The following is a 23,525-nucleotide window of genomic DNA, read 5'->3' as shown; positions in this document are numbered from 1 at the left end:
CAAATAAACTGTTTAGAAGGGTACCAGACACACAGTAAGTATTTGCTACTATTCATATTAACACTTCAGCAAAGGTTATCAGATGTCCTCAAAATTCCTAACATGCTACTTAAATAAAACAACAAAAAACTTCTCAGGGGGAAATGTCAAAGCTAGCATGTAAATCAAAATGAAGTAAAGTAATGTTGCCTGAAAATTTCACAATACCCTTGGACAACGTAACACCAGGGGTACTTTCCAAATTCCCACCAAAGTGGGCCCATCATCAGAAGACAGGGAACCTTGTATTCTGACGGACCTGGGGATCCAGACAGAAGCAGTTGTAAAAGTTCAGATTTTCTTTGAAATTTCATTTGTTCTTAAAGTTCATCTGGATCTTTCATTCCACCACCAAATACACATAACAGAACGCCCTAAAATACCACCTTGGAAACCGTTTCTCACCCTAGTTAGTGGGTGAGCTGCTGTTTTATCGAATCCACTGAGGTTGGAAGCCTCCTGTGGCGGAGCTCTCCCTGCACACCAGCATCCCGGCATCTCTCTCCTGTCTTGGTGCCGCAGCATCATCAGGACCCAGCCTAACAACAGACAGGAAGATACAGACAGCAAGTCGTTTTCACTCCTGAGATGACCGGGATTGCTGGTGGTACAGGAAACATCTTCAGGCCACCGAGGGTGGAAATCTAGACATGGACCTTCAGCTGGGGAGACAGAATGACATGTCACATGCAGATGACAGGTCTCTCCCACTCCTGGTGAAGATGCTGCTTCAGGAAACGACGCACTGTTCTACCACACACGCTTTCACTTTTGTTTCAATGAAATGTTTCAACTCACAGTTCCCACAATTCTGTTCAACTACTGTGCAGATTTCCCTCCCGTGTGGCCACGGTTTGCCCTGCAGTTGGTGAGTGCTAGACCTTGAAACAATATCTGCTAACTCAGCAGATTTTGAAAGTTACCACGTCACTAAGTGAACAAGATCCTTCATCTAATCTGGGTTTTCAAGGCTTTTCATTACTTTTTTTCCCACTAATACAAATAAATTATCTTAAGTTCAAAAATTCTGACCAGGGGACTTCCCTGGTGGCACAATCCGCCTGCCAATCCAGGGGACACGGGTTCGAGCCCTGGTCCGGGAAGATCCCACATGCCGCGGAGCAACTAAGCCCATGCGCCACAACTACTGAGCCTGTGCTCTAGAGCCCGCGAGCTACAACTACTGAAGCCCGCACACCTAGAGCCCACGTGTTCTGCAACACAGAGCAGCCGCCGCTCGCCGCAACTAGAGAAAGCCCGCACGCAGCAACGAAGACCCAATGCAGCCCAAAGCAAATAAAATTTTTTAAAAATTCTGACCGGCAGCTCCCTCTAGCTAAGTGAATTTTCAAGACACTGCCCACTTCACTACAAATTGGTTCAAAAAGAATAAACAGTCCCACTTCTACACTCCATCTGATTTGGAGCTTTCACGTTTTGAATACAGTTTACCGATTTATTCACCTTACCGAAGGTACGAGAGCAATCTGGTGGCACAGGCGCCTGGATAGTGCTTCTGGCCATGCAGGGTCGTGAAGAGCCAGAGAGGCACCTACCGCTGCTGGGGGTCCGCACCCAGCCCCACCCCGTGCACACGTGCACTGCGGACTTGATAAAAAGCATCCCGTTGGAAATGTCCTTACTAGCTACGACAACAGCAAGTAGTCAAGAGACTTATAAATACCCGGGAAAGGGTATGAGGAGGTGCACAATACACACGTGTGTTTGAACCTGGGCTTTAGCACCTATCAAGGATAAATAGATTAAATTCAGCCTCTCAATTATTTGAGTGTGTCTTCTGAGTTCATGAAAATGTACCATTTGCTAACCTCCAATAAGGGAGGTATTTTCTTTTTGGGGGGGCAGGGGCAGTGGTGGTTTAAAAAATTGTGCTCCCCACTCTGACTGAGCACAATCTGGCCATACCTATAACATGGGAAAGAGTCTGGTAAAACCTGTAACGGCCTCACCTAAGAAAATGATTCTGAAACTGACCTGAGCTTCTAGCATTTTTCACTTGTGTTTTTTTTTTTTTTTTCCAGCTGAACTGGTCCTAGTCGTGATGTTTCTTTTTAGTTGCAAAAACTTGTAGTGAATTTCCTTCATAATCCGCACAACTTGTTTTTATGGTCACTACAAAAGTAGTGGCTTTTTAGGTTACTGTTTAGGGGCAGAAGAGACAAAAGCAGCTCATTTCACTTCTACAATAATTAAACCTCATATTTTAAATAAGAATAAAGAACATCCTACATACTGAGATTGGTACAGACTTCTATCAATATACTACTTGCGACTGGGGCAGTACCATCATCTTTACAGTCAAGCTCAAGTTTGGTGGGAGAAGCCTCAGAGAAATGTCTGGCAAAATTCTTGATTTCACATAATTTACTTCATTAACTTGTGTATATTTTCTCAAGCAAGGTTTTCAAGCTTACGCTTCAAACAGCTTACTTTGAAAACCATCAAATCATGCTCCCAGTTGAAAATATAGTATTTTTTCAAAGAACATCAAAATCACAAAATGCAGATTTCCTCCACAGTTTAACAAGAACTCACTTCTATAAAAAATGAGCACTTTAGAAGACTTGATCCAATTTTTACAATAAAATTTAGACGTCAAAACTTTGCAAATAAATCAACTTCTGCAAAGTACTACTGTATAAATGCAACGAACTATAGAAAGCAGCACATTTAGGACTAATTGTTTTCAGATCACACACCCCGAGTATGCACTTACACTCACTTACTCTACGCTAGACTGCCAACAAAACACACAAATCTGCCTCTGCATTTTGGGGGGGGAACCCTCTTTTTAATGTAAAACTGCTGCCAAGGGAGTCATCTGAATGTGTTTTAAAATCATTTTTGAAAACTATTAAGGGAATCCACTGTCCTAGTTAGACACACACTCACTCACCTATAAATCTACCATAAAAAGCAACAGTGGATATTCATCTTACACCACATCCATACTTTCAGAATTAAACGGTGTTAACATACGGTTTGCTGGTTAGAACCTTGAATTTCTTTCTTTTTTTTTTTTTTTTTTTTTTTTGCGGTACGCGGGCCTTTCACTGTTGTGGCCTCTCCCATTGCAGAGCACAGGCTCCGGACGCGCAGGCTCAGCGGGCCATGGCTCACGCGCCCAGCCGCTCCATGGCATGTGGGATCTTCCCGGACCGGGGCACGAACCTGCGCCCCCTGCATCGGCAGGCAGACTCTCAACCACTGCGCCACCAGGGAAGCCCAGAACCTTGAATTCTTTAATCACAGACTGTTTCCATAAATCAGCCTATCAAAAGAAAATTTCTCATTTATAATTTATTATAGGTTAAATCTCAAAATTAACAGAACTTCCCCAAAATGGTTTGCTTTACTGAAATCTCATTCTTATGGGTAGAAGGTTGGAAGAATGGGGACACGACAAAGAGCTGGCACCCACACCAGCCACTTTAAGTGAGAAGTGCCGCAGATCAGCACCGAGCACACGGCCCGCCCGACTTTCAGTATCTTCTGAGCTTAAGGGGATGAGATGGGACATGTAGTGAAGGGCTGGCGAGGACAGAGAGCGGAGCCCACTCCTGCCTGTCGTGGTGACACCAACACCCGCTGGGGGCAGACTCTGCAGTCAGGGAGCCATGACAAATCCTGAACACAAGGCAACAGGAGCTGGTGACAGAACCAAACAAGGGAGGGATGAAGACAGGGCATTTTGAAGGAGGAACTAATGATACTCCGTAGTCACTAACTATGGAACATCACAGTCTCGGAGAGAAGGCTCGAAACAGAGAAGCTGGATGTGGCTTGGAGAGCAAATGAGATCAGTCTGGGGAGGTTGTGATGGTGGGGAGGGCAGGTGGGCCACGGGGAAGCCCTGCGGGCAGGCAGAGAGGCCACTGGGGCTCAGCTGGGAGGCAACCAGCTACCAGCCGAGAACAGTCAGAACCGCTCCGGCCAAAACAGAACTGAAAAACCCCACAGCAAAGTGGACTAGAACAGAGAATCAGGTCCCAGAGGTACCTCCTGCGCGTCCATTTAGAGAAGAAGACATAACCGGAAGAGCAAAGTATTCTCCACAGAAGCTAAGGCCAAGAGATGACTCAAGAAAAAAGGATGAGAACCTGGTCCAGCAGCTTGGAAAACACTGCATGTTACATCCCCTCCTTAAAGGGGCCAAAACGCTCTAGAAAACAGTCCTGGTTACACTTTGCAAACGTATCGTGTGAACGGTGTTCACACTCTGGAAATCACTGAGCCCGAGACATGCAGGGGAACCCATTTAAAATAACAGGAAAGAATCTAACAGAACCTGAACGAGGAGAAGCCAAGTCTGAGTTTCAAGGGACTGAAGTGCTTTGAAAACTCTGGCAGTTTAGACTTTAAACACGGGAGTTTGCAGATGCTCATCAACGCTCCACTGACGAGGGAAGAAGCAAACGCAGCCGTTCAGACCACGCCTCTACTGCATGGCACGCCATTTTTCACATTTCTGATTCTAAAGTCAGTATGTGCTCTACAAAACAAAACATACTCTTTAACATGGTGGTAGGGTTTTCTTCCCCAAAGGCTATTATTAAACTAAGGGTACACCTTACATACATACACAAGTACGTACACACACATATCCTGTAAGATACACATTCTCTGTAAAATAGATGTCTCCCTATAAGACTCTCAATGCACATTAATATATTAAAAGCCCCCCAATATGCAACCTAGCATTTCCTAAATGTATTTACTCACAGATCTTCCCTTCCACTCCAATATCTTACACGTCACAGAACACAGGTGGGCAAATACTGCTCTAGGCAAATCAAAAATTACTGAAAATGCAGGGAATGGTAAAGCTGAGCTCCTTTATTATAAAAATAATAGTGACTAAACAAAGCTTCATAATGTCAAGTGATGACAGGTGTTACAGGCTTCACCTTAAATGCCCCAGTTAAAACTGCAGACATTCAAAAACAAAACACACAACATCCCGCACAGGACAAAGGCGCCAACACACAGGACACTTGCAGAGGTACCACTGAGTAGTAGCGGCGGCAAAACTGCTCCTCAGGCCAAGCGTCTTCAGCACCCCTAAGCCCTCCCTTCGGACGTTTGGGTCCCCTGTGGGTAGACATTAATCACCCTCTGGTTTCAGGAGTCTCTATCTGAAGACCGACTAGTGAACCATTCCTGCACCGAGTGTCCAAGGCTACCTTCACCCTGGGAAGTGAAGGAAAGACTTCTGTCCAAAATGAGGCATTTATTTGCAAGAAGCAGAAAGCTGAGGGGGAACAACTCCAAAGCCACCAAAGTGGATTCAGCCCAGTCTCTGGCACATTCTAAGTGCTGAGGAATAGTGGTTATTACCACAGGCAAGATGATTCTGTAAGACTGGAGAAGTCAGAAGAAATCACTCTTGGACTTTTTTCTTCTCCACCCTCCCCCAAATTGAAGTCCCCTAGTTCCCAAAGACAAACTCAGGGCTCGGGGAGGGGAAAGGCCTCCAGCCCTCATGCCTGGGCCTCCAGCGGGGACTGAAGTCTGCAGTCTCCTGTTTCTCAGCCTCATCCACGATTTCAAACCTTTCCTTCCAGTCTGACCAGAGCAGGCCTCCCTCCCCACTGCAGGAAGGGGGCTCTGAGCTCCCTGGCTTTTCTCCCACGTCCTGACTTACCGAAGCTGCCCAGGCACACTTAACTATGTCAGCTAATAGGGGACACCTGTTTCTCAGATGCCAAAAGTATCCCTAATTTGTGTCACTTCGAATACGTTTCTTAAATCAATAGTAACATTCCAATGTTCCAGGCTACAGCACAAAATGTGTCAAAAGAATTTATTTTTTCTAATTTGTAGCAAATTTACATTCTTAGGCATAATGACGACAGGTTTACAATAAACATCCATCTACTATTGCTAGGAGTTGTAAAGTTAGCAAAAAACGACAGGAAGTTCACAGCATCTCTAAGAAAAGGAAACTTCCACACTGAAGACAATTCACTAGTACATAATCCACTGCTGTAATTCAACAAAATAACAAAACATAAATGAGGTTCATGAGATTAAGACAGTTTCATGGAGGGTGTGAAACTTGCAGGGGCCTAAAGCAGCTGAAGGATTAAGATGGGGGGATGGGAAGATGAGCTGCAAGGAGAACCTGAGGGCTGAGAGTCAGATATTTACCCTACATGTCAACACACCTGGCAAGGGACCTGCAAATAAAGCAAACAACAGAGTGATTCCAGCACTGAACTGAGTGAGCAGAAACATCTCGCTCGGAAGCAGGCTCACTGCTTCTTCTATTGTCTTTTGTCTTCATAAGCTAACCCACCGCATTATAAATACATGTGTGCTGTAGAAAGTTGGACGAAAAATTAAAAACCAAAAGAACTAAAAATAACCCATAATTCCACTATTCAGATAATCACTAAAAACATTTTGGCTTATTATCCTTTAAAAAATGTACATACACACTAAAAAGAAAAATTTAAGCATTACATATACTGTTTTACAGCACGTTTTTGTCTCACTGAATACAGAATTACAGAAATGCAAAGATTTATCTAAAAATGCTGAGATCATAATCCTTAATAGCAAAACCTGAAAACAAATGTTCAAAAGAAAGCATTAAATAGTGTACCCAGGACAGAATATTAATCAATCATTTTTTATATTTTCTTAGACTAAATCCTTAAAAGTAGATTAGCTATTTCTAAGTGTATAAATACACACATATATATATATTTTACATACTGCTCTCAGAAAAATCATTCTTTTTCAGGCAATGAATGAATGGACTCACTTCTCCATACCCTCACCAGAAGTGGCTTATTTTTCAATCTATGCCCAAGTTTTTAAAAACAGTATCTCACTGATTTACTTTTCCAAGAGTACTGCTAGTAAAGCTGAAATTTTTATCTTGTTTCTTGATCCTTCTTTTAAAAATTACCAGTTTGCTCATTTTTCCCCGCCACGGGGGAGGGGAGGGCATCGCCTTTACCTTAGTTTTTATAAGCCCTCTTTTTATAGTAAGCAAAGTAAATTTACTTGTTAAGTTACAATATTTCTTTCAGTTTGTCATTTGCTTTTTAATTCTGTTTATGGCATTTTAACCTGCAGAAGTTTAATTATTCTAAAGTAATGAAAAGAGCCTTTTCCTTTACAGTTCCTACTTTTGGTGTTATGCTGAGAGGGTTCCTCCATCCTGAGATCATTTGTATTATCTTTTGGTTCTTAAAAACTTCGGTGGGGGGCTTCCCTGGTGGCGCAGTAGTTCAGAATCCGCCTGCCAATGCAGGGGACACGGGTTAGAGTCCTGGTCTGGGAAGATCCCACATGCCGCGGAGCAACTAAGCCCGTGCGCCGCAACTACTGAGCCTGTGCTCCAGAGCCCGTGAGCCACAACTACTGAGCCCGCGCGCCTAGAGCCTGTGCTCTGCAACAAGAGAAGCCACAACGAGAAGCCTGCGCACCACAACGAAGACCCAACGCAGCCAAAAATAAATAAATAAATAAATAAATTTATTAAAAAGATAAAAACTTGGGTGGGGGGGGATATTTTAAAAACACACAAGTTCATCATCCTAAAATTACAACCAACTTTACTACTTTATAAATATTTTCACTAGTACATACACATTTTAAGCACACATTTCATACAATCTGTTTTCCAAAGTATTTTCTGACATAGGCCTTTTTTAAAAATCGCAGCTTGTTAGATATGAACAGTCTTAAATGGTTTCATAAATTTAAGGCCAGTGAGTCACACCACACCAACTTAACAATAGTCCCGAAGTTCCAGAACTGTTCCTTTCTGTCCCATCAGTGCCCAATTACTCCCCTTCAATGTCCCCCAGTTACTGAAGACCAAGAAGAATAAGCTCATTCTTGGTAGGCAACCCAGTTCTGCGTAATGATCCGGTCCTAATTATCAATGATAAGATACCAATCTTGAAAGCATTTCAATTTTGCTCTCTTCTCCTCTTCCACCTTCATATAAATTAGACACTTTGGGAGCATCCAGTTAAAAGCTAGAGCCCTGGAGTCTCCCTGTCATGTTTTAACCCAGGCCTCACCACTCACGAGGCCTGATCTTAACCACCCAAAGCCTCAGCTGCTTCCTCGACGCCGTCAGAGGACTGAACAACAGCACCACACTCTGCGGGGCCCGATCAGGGTTTTAAGTGGGTCGATGATCGGTGAACAAAGTGTGAGTTCCATGAGTTGCCGCAGGTAGCGCAATGGCACAGGGACACCTGCCCGTCACAAGGTCCCGGCCCTACAGGAGGTCTGTCTATTCCAAAGGAACCACAAGTCTAGTCCAGGGTTAACTGCTAGGACAGTGAGCCGGGTGGGGCCTCACAGGACCGCAGGGAAGGCTCCCACCCCGGATGGAGCATCAGGACCTGAGAGGAGCCTTTCCAAAGCAGCAGGAGTCTGTCGGGCGACAGGAAGGGGACGCAATACTTGAGACCGAGGGAGAGCATGAGGAAAGGGCAGCAAGGCCAATTCTGGGAACAGGCGCTGCAGTGATGGGGAAGCTGCCAGGAGACTCTGCTCACTTGATCCCAGAGTCCCAAGGGAAAACATTTAAATGACCACCAAGCCTAGGCTTCACAACCCTGCTTCTCAAACACGAATAAGATTACGCTTTATAGGATGGTTCCTCAAATGTTGTTAACGTTAGAAGCTATGGCATTCACGTGGAACCCAGACTTTGAGGGCCTGAAGAAAACTTAAGAGTCAATTAAAAACCATCCCACTTTATAAATGAGGAAATAGAGGCTCAGCAAAGTTAAGTTCAAACCAGATCCCATGTCTTCTCTCCCAAGCAACATCTTCTATACCTAAGCAAAAATACATGAATAAATTACACACACATCTCTTTCAGAAGCTATATCCCTGTGAATAAAAAATTTAAAAGCCATCAAATATAATTCTGTTTATAGTGTGCATTATTAAATGGACACATTATAAACAAAGAGCTTAAATCTTTAGTAATAAACCTAAGGTTTTATTTAAATTTGATTTACTCCTCATTTCATGTTCACGTCTCAGTTTTGAAAGGCAAATGAAAGAAGAGAATTTGTTGAGAAACTACCTGATATCCCTCCCCCCAAAGAAACAAACAAAAAAGCAAGGTAAACTTTTAATTGGTCCTTAAAAATGGTACATTCTTTTCTCCAGGCATACCTGAAAGACAAGCCCAAAATTCAGCCAATGGTCCCCAAAAGACATTTTATTCCAGACTCAATTGCTGAGGTAGAAAGCCCATGGCCTTGGAACCTATGCAGGGCTGAAACTGCAAGGAATAAAACACAAACACGCTCCTATGTTTTGGGGGGCCCTAATTTTCAACTTGAAGGATGGCAAGTAACTACTCCTCAATCTAAACCACATTCCTTTGACCTTTCCTTGCTGAAAGAAAGGCATACTATGCCTGCTGGGAAAACTGGGCGTGAACTTCTGATAAAAGGCCCTCAAGGACCCAAGAAAGGTCTTTCCTGTGAGAAAGGTCACTCGGGCTCTAGTACCACCACTGTATTTGCATCATCTCTCCAACAGGGAAGAGCTTTAACTCACCAAACGATTTCGCTTCAAAGGTAAGGCTGAAACATATAACCAGAGGGGAAAGACCTCAATCTTGTTTAAAAACACACACAAATTTTAGAAATGTGTACCCTAAAACTAGCTTTGAAACAACAAAAAAAGCAAATTAAAGTTTCACAACTTGTTTTCTTGGCACTTTCCTGGACTGCCATAGCTGAAGAGAACCTGCGCAGTCTTTCTGTCGGGGCACCGGGTTAGTTCCTGGGGTGCTGTAATAACAATTATAATTAAGCTTGCATTCTTACACAATGGAAGTGCAGTGACTGCTTCTGTGGCCAAAATCGGAGGTGGTCAAACACTCGGTGTAGGTTAGAATTATTCCAGATTTATTCACTCAAAAAACAACTGAGGTACCCATGACAAAGTTCTGTGCTATTTACTTTGGGGCTCCTGCCTTCAAGCAATTCAGTCAGAAAAGTATGGGAAGTAAGGCTGCACTGGCAACCCAGACTAAGTTAATTATCTCTACAAGGTAATATTCAGCAACAGGCAAAGGAGTCTACGGGGCGGTAATATCTAAGCAAACTGCAGAATCAGCCCAGGCATTCACTGGGCTGTTAGTGTCCTGAGGTGGTGGGCGGTAAAAAAGGGGGTGTACCAGCAAGGACCTGAGCCGGTGGCCCTAAGACACAGAGGATACTACAAATCGGTGAGAAACCCTACTACCACAGCTAAAGGTGTTTTCTGGTTTTTGTGGGGTTTTTTGCAACGTAAGTTTTTAAAAGATGACTCCAATGACAAAAAAAGTTAAATATTTTTAGACAGTATTTCAGCCACCTCTCTCCAGCTTAATAAGCACTCTGTCTCGAAACCTCCAAAAACGGGCATTATAGAGTTAAAGCAAGCCAGTCTGTTCGCATGCTTCGGAATTTGAAATGCGATGCCCATGGAAAGCAACAAATAGAACGTTGAAGTAAATTTTTTTTCTAATATCCAAGAACACTTAGATCAAGAAAACGTCATATCCAATTTTTTTTAGACGAAATATTGCTGCTTTTTAAACAACACTCCCTGTTTTGCTACACAACCCACAAACGCTCCAGGATTTCGGAAAATTGGGTAGACAGGGTGGCCACAAAATGAAGTGTTAACCTTACAACTGCACATGCTTTTGCAGCGTGTAAAGATATGCCGAGGTCCTAGAAGCTGGGGTCGTAAAGTGAATTTAGTTCCCTTCTGTGACTCCGACGAGTGCATTTCCAAAACTGCGAGACTACTCCACTCCTAACTTGTACAGTTTTAATGCCCCTACGGGGAAGGGCAATTACACAGATCAAATAAATACCTGAGTTAACTGCAATTCCCCATTTGCACCCTCACCACTAACCCCAACTGCGAACTATGAGCAACAACAGGGATCCAATCGGAAAAGAGGATCCTATTTTTGGCAGAGAGCTCGTTAAAGGGAGAAAACCCCGAACTTTGGAGGATTAGTCTCAAGAAATGCTCACCAATCGTTTCTCCCCGAAGCAGCACTCGGCCTACAGCACACCCGGGCGGAGGCAGGGGTGCGCGGGGCGACCCCTGCACGCGGGCGGCGGCCGTCGCCCTGGTTACCTGCGGGGTCAGCGCGCGCTCCCGCCGGGCGCGGGACCGGGGGCGCGCCAAGGCGGCGGAGCAGGCCGGGCCCGACTCGCGGGCGCTCGGCCGGCGCCGGGGGGCCCCGTCCGGCCGCCGCACTCGCATCCCTGCGCGCCTCCCCGGCCCACTCCCCCAAGAGAACAGGGCAAAGGGGCGACTATTACCCAGTAATAGCGCCCCGCACAGTCGCAACAATGCGGGCGATGAACCCGGGAGCCGCGGGCAGGGAACCGGAAAGCAGAGAGCCCGGCTCCGCGGCTCCTTCAGCGCGCGAGCCCAGTACTTTACTTCAGAGAACGAGTCCGGGGCAAGAGACGCTCGGGGGAGAAGTGATCCCGAGGGGTCGAGGGAGAGAGAGCATGGGTCCGGGCGCCCCGCGGGGGTCGCCGCCCGAGGAGAGGCGAGGTTCGCACGCCCGGCCACCCGGGGCCGCCCGCCGGCCCGGCTCCGCGGCCCGAGCCCGGCTGCGCTGGGAAAGGGGCGGGCGCCATGAATCGGGCTTTTTCCCAGTGCGTAGTCCGGGCCTGGCCGCCCCGTGCCCGCGACCGGGGCCGCGGCCCGGCCAGGCCCGAACCGGCCGGGGTGACTCAGGGCCGGGCCGCGCGCTCCCCTCCCGCCCCCGGCGCCCTCCGCCCACGAGTACCCCGGCCCAGCCGCCATTCCGCCCAGCCGCGACTCGGCGGCTCAGGCCTCGCCCGGCGCCTGGGCTCGGCCGCCGCGGCCCCAGTCACTGCGACACCGCGGCTCCGGGCCGGGCCTGCGCCGCCGACTCTCCTCGGCCCCGGCGCCGTCGACACTCACCCGCATTTCCCGGGTGCCTAAATGGCTCCGGCGACGTCTCCACCTGGTCGCTGGGCCCGGCCCCGGTTAAATCCCCGTCCCGCCAAGGTCTCGCCGCGTCCCTCAGCCGCCGGGGCTGCCCCGCCTGGAGCTGCGTGCGACACGGCTCCCGCCTCCTCCTCCCGGCCCGCCCGCCGGCCCTCCTCCCGCCGCCGCCGCCGCCGCCGACTGCACCACGCAACCTCCGCCCTCTAGCCTTTCCTCCGCCGCTCCCCGCCCTCCCGGCCTCACCGGCTACAGCTCCCGTGGGGGAGAAGCTGGTGGGGGAGGGCCGGAACGCACCGCCATCGGCGTCCGGGGCGGGGGAACCGGGAAACCGTCGCCGCCATCTCCCCACCAGCCCGCGGCGCGGGAGGGGCCCGGAAACCTCCCGCCCGCCGCGGCCCCGGTTCCCGGTCCCCCAGCGCCACCGAGGACCCGCTCGCGGGGCTGTTCTCTACCTGAAAGCCCGCGGCCGCTGGCCCCGAACCTCGGCGCCCTCCCCGGCCGGCCGCAGCGGATCCTCCTCCAGGTTTTACAGCCTCCCTCTCCTAGAGGCCGCCTCTAAGGACCCGGCTTCCCGCCACTTCGGGCCGAACGAGGAGGGGTCACCTTCTTAGGTCGGGGCAGCAGCCTGGGGAGCAACTGCCCCAAGACACCCCGGAGGAGGGGGTGTTACACACCCACTCCTCCCCCGCTCCTGCGCGCACACACGTGCACCCGGTGGATCTGCCTCCCCGGCTGGGAGACTAACCAAAAGCCGTATCCCGACCGGCTGATAAAGTCTGAGATGGGCGAGTGGCCCTGAAAAGCAGGTACAGGCTAGAGATAAACGTGTCGTCCATTCTCGAGCCCCAGCACACCTGCGGGCCTCGGCGATACGCACCTGAAAGCCCGAGCTCCTCTGCGCCTCTCCTCCCTCTGTTTCTTGTAAAATCAAACCAAAACTAGCTTCCCTCTTCAAACTCTTTAACTGACTCTTTTTAAGGCAAATGTTGACAAAGATTCCCTTTACCATTAATCTTTGTAAAGACAAATCAAAAACTGAAGATTTTACATATATGGATGGGATGAGGTGTGACTATAGGATTGTTTTCACGTGGGGTCTGGAGTAGTTCATCGCATTCAAGTGAAATTAACTCACAATTGGGTACTTGAAATACAAATTTTGGCAGCACAAATAGCCACCTGGCTTCCTAGGGTCGCACAGGTGAGAAGCGTGGACTTGGAGGGGCTTCTGCCTTCATACCCGTGGTCCATGAACAAGAGTGGAAGGATTTCAGATTACCTGGGCAACAAACTTGATGAATGTTAACTTCCTGTTTTGCTCCAAACTAAAACATTAAGTATCACCTTGGGGTGGAAATCCTAGGCCCAGAGCAGAGGGCTACCCCCATTGTCCTCTCTTTCCTGAGGAATATGGGTTTCTCTTAGAAGAAATATCCCACTAGTAGATGTGGTTCCTCATATTAAAAAGTGGTCTTTTGTCAGCATCTGTTAAGTATCTTTAAAAATATGGCATTTGTCTGTACTTGTCACCGAAGTATGTGATCTCAGTCTGTGTGAGGATTTTTAGATTCTTGGTTTATACCCTGTACTTCTAAATATTCAAAAGAAACTTGGATGCATTTAATTTTTTTGTGGGCACATGGTAAGATTGAAGGTACAAATGGAAGGCTTGTCCCTGCAGACAATGCTTTCCACTGTAGGTATATGGCTTCTCTTAGATCCTTACTTCTTCCCTGTGCTTTCCTCAGACAAGGTATCTCATCTCCAGTTTCCCTTAATCTGCCCTCTCCCATCTCATCTTTCAATATGGTCTCCTTGCCTGTGACTTCCCAGAGCTAATACATGAGCTGAGTGGGTCAACTTTCTCTTTACTGTTTTTTTCTTCCAACCTGTCTTTTTCGTTAACAGAAGGATTTAGTCCACCTATACCATCCTCCTCACTTCTCATTACCTCAATTCCTGGTTCTTAACTTCCTTCTACTGTTTTTTTCTTCCAACCTGTCTTTTTCCTTAACAGAAGGATTTAGTCCACCTATACCATCCTCCTCACTTCTCATTACCTCAATTCCTGGTTCTTAACTTCCTTCTAGCCTTTGCCCTCCACTCATCTGCACTATTATTCTTAGCTCTTAGACTATGACATTGACTTTTTTAAAAAACAAATTTATTTATTTTTGGCTGTGTTGGGTCTTCATTGCTACGCACCGGCTTTCTCCAGTTGCAGTGAGCGGGGGTTGCTCTTCATTGCAGCGTGCAGGTTTCTCATTGCGGTGGCTTCTCTTGTTGCGGAGCATGGGCTCTAGGCACGTGGGCTTCAGTAGTTGTGGCATGCGGGCTCAGTAGTTGTGGTTCATGGGCTCTAGAGTGCAGGCTCAGTAGTTGTGGCGCACGGGCTTAGTTGCTCCATGGCATGTGAGATCTTCCTGGGCCAGGGCTCGAACCCATATCCCCTGCAGCGGCAGGTGGACTCTTAACCAGTGCGCCACCAGGGAAGTCCCCTATGCCATTGACTTTTATGTCCACTTCACAACCGGTTGCATCTATACCACTTGTACTCTGGGCAGGTAAGCTTGCCTCCAACCTAATGAACCAAGGCCATCTATTCTCTTTCCACATCAAAACATTCTTCCTCCATCTTTCTCCCCCATCTCAGCAAAACTGATGTTGTCCCCCTTTCAGATGACCCAAAGTTTGGAGGGGTAATTAACTTGTTAGATGTTAGAATCAAAATTCAGAAAAAAAAAAAAATTCAACATAGTCTCAGACTAGAATATTAGGCCAAAACCAATGAAATAAAATAGAACTTTACAAGTCTAAAACAATATGACGAAGTTCAAAAAGCCCATGTTTTAGATTCAGGTAGACCTTGGTTTATATTCAAACTCAAACCACCATCTTTTGCTCTGGTTAAGCCAACTGTTATATGGGCATTAAAATACCTACCTCATAAGGTGAAGGGTAATTCCTTTGTAATTCCAGCATACTTCCTGAAACAGCAAGTGTTAGTTCCCTTTCTTTCCTCATCTTCCATACAGTGGAGATCAAGTGACTGCCCTATTTCGTTGTTGATAACACTGACATTTTCCAAGTCACATGGGCCTGAAAACTCAAAATACTGACCCACGGACCTTGCATCTCAGAGCCAGTCACCATCCTAGAGAACTCCTCTGTCTATTTTGGCTCAATCTGTGGGGGCATTCGTTATCATCATCACACCCACGTTCCAAAGAAAAACCCAAGACTCAGAGATACTAGGCAATTTGCTCCAAATCTCTCGGCTTGATCAGTGGCATAACCTGATCCAGTGACTCCCAAGTCCGGGTACATCCACTCCTTTACTGTGATGTCTTCCCACACCTGTATTGTCCCTTTAACCTTCTGAATGGTTTTCCTGGTTCTCTTCTCTGCTATATCCTTCCAGCCTGTGCAGTGACTGACCGCCGATGGTTTTTCCAAACTGATAACCGTCATCACTGAATCGTTGTCCTCTCAGACTTTTCAGTGGTTCCTCATTGTTTATAGGGTTCAATCCAAACTCTGACTTGGCACCTAAGGTTGACCGTAATCTTGTCCCGACTTACTTTTCCAAATTTATCTCCAGCCATTTCCCAAAAGGAACTCTCAACTTCATCCCATCCTGGTAAGTCTACTGTTGACCCACAAATACCAGCCTTCAATCACCATTTATGAATGCTTGCTTCTGTTTGTTCCCCGAACAAACAGAAGTGGTCCGTCCTCCTTTCCTACATCTGCAAATCGTCCTCCCTTTTTCATAGCCAGCTCACATCCACTTTCAGGAAGCCTACTTTGCACCTTCTACGCAGGCTTCTACGCAGTGATCTCTCCCTGATGGCCAACCTCTCACATATGCCTTTAAACTACGTGGTCTGTGCCTTGGTCAGGCACTATTTCCTGACGTTCCCCAGGCCCCTCGGCGTTGAGCCGGAAGAACACTGAAGAGGTTCAAAATTGTTTACTAATCAAATTTGAAAGGATACTGTGTCTCTTGACCAGCCATATGAGCTATTGTTTCTAAGACCTGAGTAAGGAACTAGCTATCCAGTGCAAAGTTAATTCATTTAATGAGAGAGTTTCCAAACCTGTCTTTGCTTCAGAATCACCTGGGGATTTGAATACTGATTCCAGGACCCATTCCAGGCCTACTGAATCAAAATTGGGTGGGAAGGGGAAGGGAGGAAATTTGAAACTGCCAGAGTTTATATCCTGGCTTTACTACGTATTATCTGAGCAACTTTGAACAAGCTACTTAACCTCTCTGGGCCTTCCCCTATGAAATGGAGATGATAATAGCATCTCATATGAGGTTGTTATAAATTAAATACTTAACAAACATTACCGATGATGATGGTGATGATGATGATATAATTATCCAGGGCCAATCTGGTGACCTGAGTTTGGGAACCACTGATTTAATGAACTACTCTTTCCTCTCCAAGTTTCAAATGTCATGGTCTTAAAACTTCTGGTATTAGCATTATGACATATTACATAAGTCTTATTTGTTTTGAAATAGTGTACTTCAAGGAAGGGGAGCTAAGTAAACATTTTTCTATTAAATTAGTTTATTTAATCCAAATCATGAAATACACTTTATGCATGATTAAAAAAACAATAACAGCAACTAGTTTCTCTTAGGAAAATAACTACCCATTTACTATATAACTAAATAGAGTAATCCAACCAACTTACCATTCAAAGGAAGCAGTCAGAAAAGAGATGAAATAATACATGATTTCTTCTACTTAGGACAATGAGTCATAAGTTCTTTTTGAAGAAGCAAGTTTTTAATCTTCTACTTTAATTCATTAGAAAAAAGTTCATAGCTCAGTTTACTCCATCAAATGCCAAACAGTATTTTAATGATATTATATGTAAGCAGCCATAAAAATAGGAAGCAGAAATTTACTTAACTAAAGTCACAAAGTAAATATGTCTGAATGGGGAACACAGACTGGGTAGCCCCACCTTCTCAACTCTTGACTTATAAATGGCCTATACAAACAAATACACAAAGACCTTATTTTTATTGCTGGAATTCCACCAAAGATTCCTAGTATCCACTCTTAAAGAGTCAGATAGCTCTGGGAGGTAATAGGGCTTGAGAGTCATTCACGCTTCAGCATTATTTAGTTCAATCAGGTTGCCTTCTTTCTAGCCCAGATAGGGTACCACGTAAAGAAAGGAAAGTTTGGGGCAGATGAAGTTTGGGAGAAACACTGAGTGCTTTGGGAGAAACAAGGCAGGTTGAAGGCCTTGGGGTCAGGGGTTCTGGTGAGAAGAGCCATAAACAAAAGAAGGGACTGAGGAAACAAGATGGAAGTACATTAAAAAAATATAATCTGGGGACCTCCCTGGTGGTTGAGTGGTAAAGAATCCACCTTACAATGCAGGGGATGCAGGTTCGATCCCTGGTCAAGGAACTAAGATCCCACATGCTGCGGGGCAACTAAGCCTGCGCGCCACAACTCCTGCGTTCGTGCACGTCAACTAGAGAGCCTGTGTGCCACAAACTACAGAGCCCATGTGCTCTGGAGCCCACACGCCGCAACTAGAGAGAAATCCACATGCCACAACAAAAGATCCTGCATGCCTCAACGAAGATCCCTTGTGCCGCAACTAAGACCCCAAAATAAATAAAATTTAAAAATAAAATAAATTTAAAAATAAATAAATCTTTTAAAAAAAATCTAATCTGTCCAATTCCAGATGTTGCATGTCGAGAAGTCCTAGGCCTCTTGTCTCAAGACAGAAAACACTGTTGTAAGATAGTCATGAATTAAGCTTTGGAGGTCTGACCTGGGGAACTGAACACCATCATAACATTCAATTAGGTTGGGCCATAAGAAATTGCAACTCATTTTCAAATGATTCAACCTTGTCTCTATGAGAAAATTACTGAGTTCCAGAAAACTGTCCTAAAATCTCTTCTTCCAGGAAGCTTTCTCTAACCTTATACACCTCAACCCAGCCCCACACCCACATGTGGATTAGGTACCTTTCTTCTGTGATTCTTTTTATACTATGTACTTTTACTAAAGAGTTTATCAATATTGCTTTATAATTTTCCATTCTCTATTTCCCACTCCTTCACAGGTTATGAGCTTGAATTCAAAGACAGTATCTTTTATTACTGTATCTACAAAATTTATCATAATACCTGGCACACAGTATACTGAATGAACGGTTAGAACCCAACTCATGGATTAGTTGGGATTGTTTATATTATTAAACCCAGTGATGCCACTTTCCTGCTCAAAGGCCTTTAATAATTTCCTATTTCCTACCAAAAGAATGACAAACACCTCATTCCTGATATTAAAACACCCTCTACACCTCAGCTTCAATGGATCTCTTCATACTTGTCTCCCTCTGGTTTTTTATACATACCAAACTTGATCCAAACTGGACCCCTGTGAATGCCTGAACTTGCTCTGTGCATTTCCTCATCTAACTACACGTTCTGTATCAATTATTCTTCCCCAATCACTGCTCACCCAAATACAGTCCATCCCTCTGGGCCCACCTTAAATGCAATCTCTTCGGTGAAACCTTTCTTGCTCCTCTGCCTGATGTGAAATCCACCCCTCCCCTCACACTGGGTAAGCTTCCTGAGGACATTCTTAAACAAGTGTGTAATATAGGACTGTATTAGTCAAGGTTCTCCAGAGAAACAGAACCAATAGGAGATATATCTAGATAGATAGAGATATAGACATATAGATATATAGAAACTGAACCAATAGGAAATATATATACGTATGCATACACACACATATATATATATATCGAGAGAGACAGACTGATTGATTAATTATAAGGGATTGGCTCATGTGATTAAGGGAGGCTGGCGGGACCAAAATCTGCAGGGTGGGCCAGCAGGCTGGAGGCCCAGGGAAGAGCCAACATTGCAGTCCAGATCTGAAGGCCTCTGCTGGCTGAATCGCCTCTTGCTCAGGGCGAGTCAGTCTTGGTTCTAGTCAGGCCTTCAACTGATTGGGTGAGGCCCACCCACAGTATGGAGGGCAATCTGCTTGACTCAAAGTCCACTGATGTGTTAATTTCATCCAAAAAGCACCCTCACAGAAACACTCAGAATAATGGTTGACAAACATCAGAGCACCACGGCCTAGCCAAGCTGACACATAAAATTAATGTTTCCAAGCACTGAGCAGGACACCCTGGACATAGCAAAGGGCGCTGCATTTCTTAAAGAGTATCTTACACTCACTGCCTCAAGTTTCTTGCCTCCTATGGACTCCTCAGCCCATTTCCACCTACCTACTAAGTTCAACAGTTTCTCTCCTGCATTTGGTACTTCTACTGCCTACCCTTCCATCTTGAAACCAGTCACCCTTGGGCTTCCAAACTCTAAAACTCTCCTGGATCGTCTAGCCTGTCTGGTAACTTTTTCTTCACCGGGCTCTCCTCCACCCACCACTTACATGTGGGTTCCTGAAGGTTCTATTCTTGTCGATCTTTTCTTGCTACATCCTCTTTTTTATGTAATCTTGTCATTTCCATGGCTTCAATTGACAACCATATCAAATTAGCACCTCTAACTCAATCCAGGGACACATCTAGGTTTTATGGCACGTGATGTTTATACGATTTGGGGGGAGGGTGTTTTTTAAGAAAGTTCTATGCCAGGATGGCTAGCAATAGCTTAACTATACACAGAAAACACACAGATGTATCCCATTAATCCCACATTCTATTGTATTTCTAACTCAGTTTCTCCTTAAACAGTTTCCCCCAAATGCCTGGACCACTCCAGTGCCACTGGCTCTGAGGAAAAAGTGAGAGGAGTTGGGGTGGAACGAGGTAATAATTACAGCCAAACGATGCAGCCAGAAGAACCCACTTTTGACATTTTTACAAACACATAGGACTACGTATAGCTGCCCCCTGCCCCCAAGGGGCTTGGAAGGGCTCATTCATGGGATGAGCCCTGAAAGTAAAGCTTCACAACCTTCCAGAGTGTACCCCTCCACCTCTGTCTTCAGTCTCCACCTCTCCCACACTTTAGGTCTGATTTTCTATTGCTTGCAGCTCCCTCTACTTGCACGTCCCCCATGTTTCAAATCATTTGGCCTCCATTCTTTCTTCTCTCCCGACCCGTCCTATATCTTCTCCTTTGTTTTCTGTCTCTGGTACTGGCGGCACCATCCACCCATTCATTCAAGTTAGATGCCTCAGGTATATTTATTCTGCCCTCTTTTCCACCTCTGTGTCTATTATTTCATTAAGTCCTATCCAGTTCAGACCTGTATTAGCTTTCATTTGCACTGCTGCCATGGCCTCCTAGCTGGTCTCCCTGCCTCCAGTCTCTCTTCTAATTCATCCTCCACACAGCCACAGAGTGTTTTTCTAGAGTATGGCAGTGACTTCCTCAAGAAGGAGGAGAGCATGGGTTCTGGAGCTAGACTATCTAGATTTAAATCTTGACCCCACCACTTACCAGCTGTTGGACCTTGCAAAAGCTATTTCATCAGTCTTTGCCTCAATTTCTTCCCCTGTAAAATGGGAATGGTACACACTGTATAGGATGGCCTTAAGAAGGGAGTCACAGCATTTCATGGTGTAGGATGTCTGACACACAGAAAGCATTTGGCATGTTACTGTCATTATCAGCTAGCTCTCCTACAAAAGACTTTCAATGGTTTCACACTCCATAAGCAGACTTCAAAATAATCTTCACAACATGACCTCTGTCTCCCGTCCCAGTTTCCATTCCAGCCATGTCTCCTCTTGGACCTTGTGCTGTAGCCACACTTGACAACCACAGGGGTCTCCCCACGAGGCGTGGGGACTCCTCATAGAGACTTTTGTTGGGAATGTCCTCCTTCCTTTTTCTTTCCCTGAATCATTCCCCAGATCCCTAATCCCATGTCATCTTCTCTACGAAGTTTCCTCAGCCTCTTCTCATCCTTACTGTATCCTTATATTTTTGCATATACATTGGCTAAAGGTCCTCTGAGAAATTCCCTCTCACCCTGAACTTTCTTTTTCAATTGCCAAAAATGGGGTTTCCATTTTTGAGGCACTATTCTTGTATGTAATGTAATACATGTGAAGTATATCTTGGATTATTCCAAGTTTTTATTGGCATAAATTGGAGAGAACATTCTAGCCATGAATGATGAAGTGCCAGGAAAAACTTTATAGCCCTTCAATACTATTTCTTTATATGATATATTTTAAAGATGAGCAATAGTATTTTGAGAATGTGTACAGAGAAGTTAAGAAATTCCAGTGACCTTAGAGCTTGGTTTTCCTGGTCTGAAAGGTCCTTTGCTTTATGACTTACTATTCACTTTGGGGATGAGAAAAATGAACATTAAAGAAGACTGCAGGCTGGAGTTCTAAATGAACAGATAATAATCAAAAAAAGATATTACAGGGCTTCCCTATGTGGTGGTACAGTGGTTAAGAATCCATCTGCCAATGCAGGGGACATGGGTTCAGCCCTGGTCAGGGAAGATCCCACATGCCACGGAGCAACTAAGCCCGTGCACCACAACTACTGAGCCTGCGCTTTAGAGCCCGCGAGCCACAACCACTGAAGCCCACGTGCCTAAAGCCCATGCTCCACAACAAGAGAAGCCACTGCAATAAGAAGCCCGCGCACTGCAACGAAGAGTAGCCCCCACTCGCTGCAACTAGAGGAAGCCCAGGCGCAGCAGTGAAGACCCAATGCAGCCAAAAAAAAAAAAAGATATTATACTACCATTTACCATTTTATGGGAGAAATTATTTTACTTCCCCCTCCATTAATTCTTTTCTGTGGAAGGGCAACTGAAGAGACCTCTCTCAAATTTGCATAATTTCTCTATTTTTTTTAAGAACGTGTGTTTAATCCAGACTTGGAATCTGGATAAGGAGTTCCTGGCTAGCTGTGTGGCAGAGTAAGTTCAGAAACCAAAGGCTTTTTGTACAGTCAGAGGTACATTTTATTTTTGCTGATAATATCCCAGACACTGAGGTCCATGTCATCAGCCACTGTTCCACCCCAGCAGCAACAAGGCCATTGGCAGGCGTTTGGCTTTTCTACTGATGCCATCAGCATTCAAGTCTGCTTCTGTGAGTTTAAGCAGTTCATCAAGAGGGAAATACTGAGCTTCCCTGGTGGCGCAGTGGTTGAGAATCTGCCTGCTAATGCAGGGGACACGAGTTCGAGCCCTGGTCTGGGAGGATCCCACATGCCGCGGAGCAACTAGGCCCGTGAGCCACAACTACGGAGCCTGCGCGTCTGCAGCCTGTGCTCCGCAACAAGAGAGGCCGCGATAGTGAGAGACCCCTGCACCGCGATGAAGAGTGGCCCCTGCTTGCCACAACTAGAGAAAGCCCTCGCACAGAAACGAAGACCCAACACAGCAAAAATAAATTAATTAATTAATAAACTCCTACCCCCAACATCTTCTTAAAATTAAAAAAAAATGTAAACCTGACCATTTCACAACCAAAGCTTTAAGTCAATCTTTAAAAAAAAAAAAAAGAGGGAAATACCATGATGAGAGCAAGAATTACAACCCCTCCCCTTCAATAACTTGGTAGGGGAGCAAGAGATACAAGATAGATGGGAAATCACCTCCTAAATATCCAAAATAAACACTCAAACTTTCATCCCTTTTGGGAAGCCAGGCCATCTTTCCCATCCTTTTGTCGATGATATTTTCTTTTATTTCTCCCTTCCTCCTTCCTTCCAACAACCCTAACCTTTTACTAAAAGATTAGAACTAGGTAAATATCCAGCAATCTGGTTCCAACAAATAATCGTTGCAAGAATGCTGCCTTTAAATTAGACAACGCTACTTGAACCATGCAAAAAAATTTATACTCTGAACATACCAGCAAGGCCACCTGGAAGAAATGGGCAATGGAATAAAATTTACTTTGAACCATAGACACTTAAGTTTTCCTGATAGAATTAGGTGAGTGGATGTAAAGAGCAGGTCTGAAACTCTAGGGGTAAAAATAAAGTGATTTTTAAAAGCTCAGGGTATCTAGAGTTTTGCAAAATAAAGCACTGACAGTGATGTGTTTCTTGAGCGAGCACTTCATAAACCATTTACTAACTGACCTACTTTTTCCCCCCTGCAGCTAAAATGCTCCACTATAACTCACAAATGGGAAACTGGGTGGCTCTTACTTTGCCCTGAGTGGGATCAATCCCACCGTAGCTGCTGCAGGGTAGCACTTCCAGCTCCACCCTCAGTCTAAAAACGACTGTGGGAAGAAGCAAGGAAGACACTCCCGTGGGAAAAAGACAGACTCAGGTACCCCAGCCTGCGCTTAAGACAGCAGACAGAAGAGGGAAGGCACCCAGGAGGGGTCACACGGCAACTTCCCCCAGCTCCCCTCAAGTGGGAGCAGATGGCCATCTATAATGATGACGCCCGGCCAAATAATCCCATTCTTCAGGACGTCCAGAGTTCACAACGCTGGCAGGTGTTCTCTGC

The 23,525-nt window shown here is 45.6% G+C and overlaps 1 protein-coding gene across 1 annotated transcript in view; it reads right to left on the bottom strand.

Moving 5' to 3' along the window:
* The window catches only part of CUL1 (cullin 1), a 105,840-nt gene extending 93,456 nt beyond the window's left edge, over positions 1–12,384 (bottom strand). Inside the window, exon 1 of the mRNA XM_065884352.1 lies at positions 12,289–12,384. The gene's annotated coding sequence lies outside the window, so the exon portion shown is untranslated. The remainder of the gene's footprint in view (positions 1–12,288) is intronic.
* Positions 12,385–23,525: the final 11,141 nt, after the last annotated feature.

The sequence above is a fragment of the Phocoena phocoena genome, chromosome 9, assembly GCF_963924675.1.
Source record: "Phocoena phocoena chromosome 9, mPhoPho1.1, whole genome shotgun sequence".
Taxonomy (NCBI): Eukaryota; Metazoa; Chordata; class Mammalia; order Artiodactyla; family Phocoenidae; genus Phocoena; species Phocoena phocoena.
The sequence above is the reverse complement of the archived record's forward strand: the minus strand, read 5'-3'. Positions and strand labels throughout refer to the sequence as shown.